Source organism: Leptodactylus fuscus, chromosome 6, assembly GCF_031893055.1.
Source record: "Leptodactylus fuscus isolate aLepFus1 chromosome 6, aLepFus1.hap2, whole genome shotgun sequence".
NCBI classification, from domain to species: domain Eukaryota; kingdom Metazoa; phylum Chordata; class Amphibia; order Anura; family Leptodactylidae; genus Leptodactylus; species Leptodactylus fuscus.
This window is the reverse complement of record NC_134270.1, coordinates 157,389,819-157,397,083: the sequence shown is the minus strand read 5'-3', so window position 1 is coordinate 157,397,083 and position 7,265 is coordinate 157,389,819.

The window sequence follows — 7,265 nt, the reverse complement described above, 5'->3', positions numbered from 1 at the left end:
TCAGCGCTCTTCCAATCTATAACATGCTTAGAATATTTTTCAGTGGAGAAACAGCAGTTTTGCCAATTTTGATTAAACAATACAGGAACAGGAATTTATTTATTTTTTTTAAATTATTATATTTTAAAAACAATGTTCTAGAATTCTATAGTTCGATTGAGATTGTACCTAAAGTTAAAATTTTTATTGGGCGTTCCGTTTGAATTGCACACAACAAGGAGATCAGAATTGTGGGAACCATGTGCATTTTGGGAGTGATTTTTTTTTTTAAACACGGCTGCAAAAAATTCAATATAGGTGAATGGGGACTGTCAAAAAATAGGTCATGTTCTGTTTTTACCCATTGCATGACCAATGATCCAACATTCTGAATGCAGGTAGAAACCAGTCAGTGACCCTCCTACAATTGTGTACAATTTCAATGATTAAAATCAGATGCAATGAAAAAATTTGCCACTGTTTAGACCAAATTATTAAAGGGGTTGTCCCATCACAAGGATCCTATCTATACTGCTTGTTAATGTGGATGTAAGACTTTTCCTAAATACACTGCTTCAGCAAAACTGCTTTGTTTGTCCACTATCTTACTTTATTTAATTCTTTGTGGCCACAGCCCTGACTTAGCTGCTCATGAGTCAAGTGATGTATCTGCTGCTCTCAGGGGGGAGGGAGGAGGGGCTAAGTGCACGGGAACGAGCCTGTGTATCTAGCTATTCCTGTGTCTACACCATGTGACTTTCCTGCTTTCAGATAGGGGAGAGGAGCTGCTTTCATTTCTGAACTCGTCTTCTGTTCTCCCAGTTATCAGGCTAGCTAATTCAATTGTATTCATTATGGCAGAGACAGGCAGTCTCTGTATGTAACACAGAATGGAGTTGCTCCTGCCTGTACTTCATAGTCCAATATTGTGCATATAGTGTTTTTTGAGGACCTTTGATGACATCACAGGCCCTTCAGCCGCCCCATAGGATTGTGCTATGTGGTGGGCGGAGCTACACACTAATTTAGGGGCGGAGCTAAACGGGAGGTTGCATGTGAAGCCCCGCCCACCAAATGATGCTAGAAACCAGGAAGAAAGAAGATTTTACAGCAGTGAAGACTGGTGAGTATGCAACGTGGGAATACCCCTTTAAATGCTTTATAAGGACACAACTATAGGACCCCCAACTGCCATTATGAAGAATATGGTGAGTGAGCAGTGCCCGGCATGTAAACAATACTGGAAACAGCCGGTCTATGGGGGTCCTAAAGCCCCCTACCAATCTCAATGATCAATTTTCAGAAGGTGTATAACCTCTTTAATGGGGTATTCCAGTTCCTTTTTATTGATGATCTATCATAGACATGATTTTCAAAAAGTTTATGGTTCGTGCTAAGTCCAAAACTTTTGAGGTTCGCTACCCACAAACCACTATTCTCACATTCCAGAGTATAATAAGTGGAGGCCCAGGGAAGGTGAGGGAAACTAACAATTATACTCACCTCTCCTGGTTGTCCGTCGGTCTCCCGTTGTCCTCTTCAGGTCTCTTCCGGTCTATGGCTGATGTTACCCACCCTCATTGGGTTTCAGCAGTCACGTGGAATACACCGACATCATGATGCTGGTGAAAAGCGACATTATGTCACCACACCCCACATGACCACTGAGGCCTGAAGAGTCGGGAGCAGTGTGGTAAGGTGAGTATTACTGGTTGTTATTCTCACCCACCTTCCGTGGGCTCCACTGCAGTCTGAGGAGACCCCAGATTATAACAAATGCACCCCCGTCACCTCTAGCTGGGCCTCCTACTCCTCTAGGATGGTAGTAGTCGCACCCCCTTTGACGGCGATCATTACACCCCTGGTCTTGGGCCATAAAAGACATACGAGACTGAGTCAAAAAATATCTGCTTTCTGGATGTAGAATTTATTTTAATCGACATTCAGAAAAGACAAATACATCATTCGCCATAATCTCTGCTTTTCAGTACACTTTGTCCGTCCATCAACCTGCTTTCGTATTCCCTCATTAGAACATGTTTTATTCTGAGATCTGAGCCACAAATGCGCCGCTGTCTTCACCTTTTTATCAGACGTGAACCTTCGTCCTCATAGGGCTTCATTCCGATAATCCACTGTCACTCATTTATCCTAAAGAACCAGTTCACGTGCACATCAATGTTGTCAGCAGTCGTGGATGGGCGTCCGCCTACTTCTTCATGGCTGACACTTTTATGACCTTGTTTGAACTTCTCTATTCATTCATATACACTTCTTCGTGACAAAATATTTCTTCGTACTATGCATAAAGTATTGGCACCCGGCACATCCTCAGAACACTATAAAGCACTTGGATAGATATGATATAGATAAATATGATAGGAACTAGATGATTTGACAGGAACTAGAACCAGGAATACACAAACCATAAAATAATGGGAACAGACCTTGGATGCAGGAACAATGAGCAAGAGTGGGCAGGGCCGCCGATAGGGCAGTACTACTGGTACTGGCGTCAGGGGCCCGGCCAAATTGAAAAATGGGGGGGGCCCGGTTTTGGCCCGCCACCGTGTGCCGGCTCCCTGGCGCCCGTAGCAGTCATTGTGTATGTCCTATACACAGAGGACGCAGATCTGAGTTGAAGACATACGCGGCTGAAGCAAGGAGCTGACACAGGTCAGCTTCTCGCTTCGCCGCTGCGCGCCTCTCTCCCTGACACATATGCAGCTGAAGCGAGGAGCTGACATGTGTCAGCTCCTCGCTTCGCAGCCGCCGCCACTGCTACTGGCTTGTAGACGCGATGTGATCACATCACGTCTAAAAGCCAGTAGCCGGCGGCAGCGGTGAAGCGAGGAGCTGACACAGGTCAGCTCCTCGCTTCAGCCATCGCGTCTACAAGCCAGTAGCCGGCGGCGAAGCGAGGAGCTGACACAGGTCAGCTTCGCCGCTGCGCGCCTCTCTCGCTGTCACATATGCGGCTGAAGCGAGGAGCTGACCTGTGTCAGCTCCTCGCTTCGCCGCCTCCGCTACTGGCTTGTAGACGCGATGTGATGACGTCACATCGCGTCTATAACTGTGCGCCAGTGAGAGAGAGGCGCGCAGAGAGCTGCGAGGGAACGAAGGAGAAGGTAAGTCAGTCAGTGTAATGTGGAACGTGAAACTGGGGGCAGAGAGAGGACGGCATGACACTGGGGGCAGAGATGGAGAGGACATGAATATGGGGGCAGAGATGGAGAGGACGGCATGACACTGGGGGCAGAGATGGAGAGGACATGAATATGGGGCAGAGATGGAGAGCACGACATGACAATGGGGGCAGAGATGGAGGGGACATGAATATGGGGCAGAGATGGAGAGGACGGCATGACAATGGGGGCAGAGATGGAGGGACATGAATATGGGGGCAGAGATGGAGGGGACATGAATATGGGGGCAGAGATGGAGGGGACATGAATATGGGGGCAGAGATGGAGGGGACATGAATATGGGGGCAGAGATGGAGAGGACGACATGACAATGGGGGCAGAGATGGAGGGACATGAATATGGGGCAGAGATGGAGGGGACATGAATATGGGGGCAGAGATGGGGAGGACGGCATGACAATGGGGGCAGAGATGGAGGGACATGAATATGGGGGCAGAGATGGAGGGGACATGAATATGGGGGCAGAGATGGAGGGGACATGAATATGGGGGCAGAGATGGAGGGGACATGAATATGGGGGCAGAGATGGAGGGGACATGAATATGGGGGCAGAGATGGAGGGGACATGAATATGGGGGCAGAGATGGAGGGGACATGAATATGGGGGCAGAGATGGAGGGGACATGAATATGGGGGCAGAGATGGAGGGGACATGAATATGGGGGCAGAGATGGAGGGGACATGAATATGGGGACAGAGATGGAGGGGACATGAATATGGGGGCAGAGATGGAGGGCATGAATCTTGGGGTAGAGATGGACGGGACATGAAACTGGGGGCAGAGATGGAGGGGGGGACATGAAACTGGGGGCAGAAATGGATGGGCGGACATGAATCTGGGGGCAGAGATTGGGTGGGAGACATGAAACTGGGTGCAGATGAAGGGTGTATATGAAGCTGGGGGAGAGATAGAGGGGGGACATATAATGTACGGGTGACTGTAGGAGGATTATACTGTGTGCGGGCACATGAAAAATTACTGAGAATGGGTGGAGTCAACATAACGGTGGGTGGGGCTAAATTTGCCGCACATTTTGTCCCTCTTTTGGTTCTTCAAAAGTTGGGAGGTATGGGTACAGGGGGCAGTGGAAAGATGTTAGAAGGTGGATGGGGGGGGAAGGGGGATTGTTGGGGCATCGGGTGTGCGGCACTGCGGAGAGGGAACTGGGGCAATAATATATAATATATAAGTTTTTAGCTGGAGAACTACAAAGCACACAAGACCTCCAAAGGTATGTGTGCTTTGTATTAATAATGATGTAGGCTGCTATGCTACTAGCATAGCAGCCTGTTTGGGGGTGGGACTTTCACTTTAAAGGAGTATTCACATTGCGTTTTTGGCCTCCCTTGCCGGGATACGTTGGTAACCAGTCACAATCAGCTCCCCACTTATCCCTGCACGGAGAACTGAAGGCCCCCCCCTTTTTTTTTAATGGCCAGTTCTTTGTGCAGGGATAAGTTGACAGCTGATTCTGACTGGTTACCAACGTATCCCGGCAAGGGAGGCCAAAAACGTAATGTGAATAAGCCCTGAGGATTTATTAGGAGGGCTCTTATAGATGGTGTTGGCTCTCTATAGGCACTGTCACACGTAGCAGATTGTACCTGCAAATAGAATCTGATGAAGCCTTGTAATGTAATGTAATGTAAATAAAGGGAAAATTAATACAGAATTGGTATGTCGCAAAATAAAGTAGTTTTAAAATGGCGGCAGCCGGGGGGGGGGGCAGACACTTAGGCTGTATGGGGCCCCAAAATTCCTGATGGCGGCCCTGCCTGGAGCAACATTCAGTAGCCGGTCAGGGCATTTTTATAATACGGTATAGGCAAGTTCACATTAGTAAGATAGCAAAGATCAGATATGGAACACAAGGCACATACAGGAATTGGAACCAGGAACACAAAACTCATTGAATATCTTAAAGGGATCCTATCATTAGATACCCTTTTTTCTGACTATCACGTAGGAATCACCTTAAGAAAGACTATTCTTCTCCTACCTTTAGATATCTTCTCCGCGCCGCCGTTCGGTATGGTATGCAAATGAGTTTTCTTGCAGCACTGGGGTCGGTCCCCAGCGCTCAAACAGCATCGGGGGCGTCCCCAATGCTGCAAGAGAAATCTCCAGCGACACCTCCTTCTTCTTCCGGAATGGGTTTCAAACTTCAAGGCATGCGCAGTCGGCTCTGCCATCGGGCCTCGGGCAGAGCTGACTGCGCAGGCCCGCAGCCACAAGAAAATGGCCGCTTACACAGTAAGTACACAATAAGCTGTGTAAGTGGCCATTTTCTTGTGGCTGCGGCCATGCGCAATCCGCTCTGCCCGAGGCCTGGAAGATTGAAGCCCAGGACAGAAGAAGACACAGGGAGAGGGCGTTCTAGAAGAAGATGGAGGTGGCACTGGAGATTTCTCTCTCAGCATTGGGGATGCCCCTAGTGCTGTTTGAACGCTAGGAACCAACCCCAGTGCTGCGAGACAACTCATTTGTATACCTAAGAAAACCCGGATTTCTACCGAATGGCGGTGCGCAGAAGAATAGCGTTTCTTAAGGCTAATCCTACATGTTAGTCTGAAAAAAAGGATTCCAATGATAGGATCCCTTTAAGCAGACATTGAATGCAACCAGGAACAGGAGGAGGCCAGGTCATATCTCTGGATGGAGATCATAGCACATATAACTACCGTAGTAAGACTGTAACATAGTAAGAATGGCGCCAAGGGTTGATACAAGGAAAACAAATCAGGAATCAAAGATCAATCTGGAGCATAGTCAGGGATTGCCAGGAATGACTTGGAACAGACCTGAAACAGACTGACTTGACAAGTTGGCAGGAGTAAGACTGAGCTGGTATCAGGGACCACCACAATGTACATTTTTCCTTAGGCCATGACTGCCTGGGGAGACAGAATTTAAGCAACAGAATCCATCACAAATGGCCAGTGTAATGATAGGATACTGTATATGTATAGTGACAGTCCAGACCCAAGAAAGATTTCACTATTGTCTTAGCTGCTGTAGCAGGTTGTGACTGAGCAATTCAGACAAAACCAAAGAACATAGCAGAAGATTAGAATGTGTAGAAGAGACTATGAGTAGCCTTGAATAGGCCACCAGGATCAAATGGCATCCTACCAGTGCAAAAGCCCAGCAGACAATATATATGATCAATTACAGACCTATTGTAGCTCTACTATATAATAACTAAAAAAAAAAAAAACGTATCCTTATAACACCTTGCTAAACCCAGAGGCCCAGGTGCCCTTGCAAACTTAATTCACACCCACTGAAAAACCAAACACTAAAGAGAGAGAGATGAAAAACAATTCCATATCTTGAAAGGCTACAAAAACTTGCAAAGAAACAACATCCAAGTCTAGAGCTTAAATCCAGGTGGCTCAGACAAGCAGAAACTTTCCCAGAAGTGTGATGGGGGGCCCTGGTGGATGGTGCCTAAGTTTTTTGCTCAGTAGCGACCACCTTTCTCTCCTCTTGCCTGCTTCTCACACAAATGTATCCAATATTTCTCCTTTGCATCCCCTGTACCATGGAACTTGTTACCTCAACTGTCAGACTCTCTCCACCTTCTAAACCTGAAAAGCAACCTAAAAACCAAGCAAAGCCTACATCATACAGTAGGGGACGCCGACCTTTTTTGTAGATTGTGCCAATTTCACTGGTGCAGCATGAAGCGCCATAACGTGCGGCACGTGCCCTGTAGTCCCCCCATAACACAGGCTATGGCCCCATGCATTTCAGTTCTGCAGAAAAATAAATAAAACTTTGCATTCTGCAGGAAGCAGCAGTGTAGATTATGGCTGACATTATGTACAGCGGTCTCAGTGGTGGTGGCAGCTGGAGAGATTTATTAGGCGGTCCATGCTTCTGCATTAATAAATGATGAAATATATGTCTGCCATGAATTCTCCTACCTAGTCATCACTTATGTGACATTTTAGTGGGACGTTTACGCCAAGACCTGCTTAATAAATGTGGACCACAGTGTTATACCATGCCAGGATATGTTCTCTACAGTCATCACCCATTCACTTCGCAGTTCCCCACCAGCCTGGCAAGGAAAA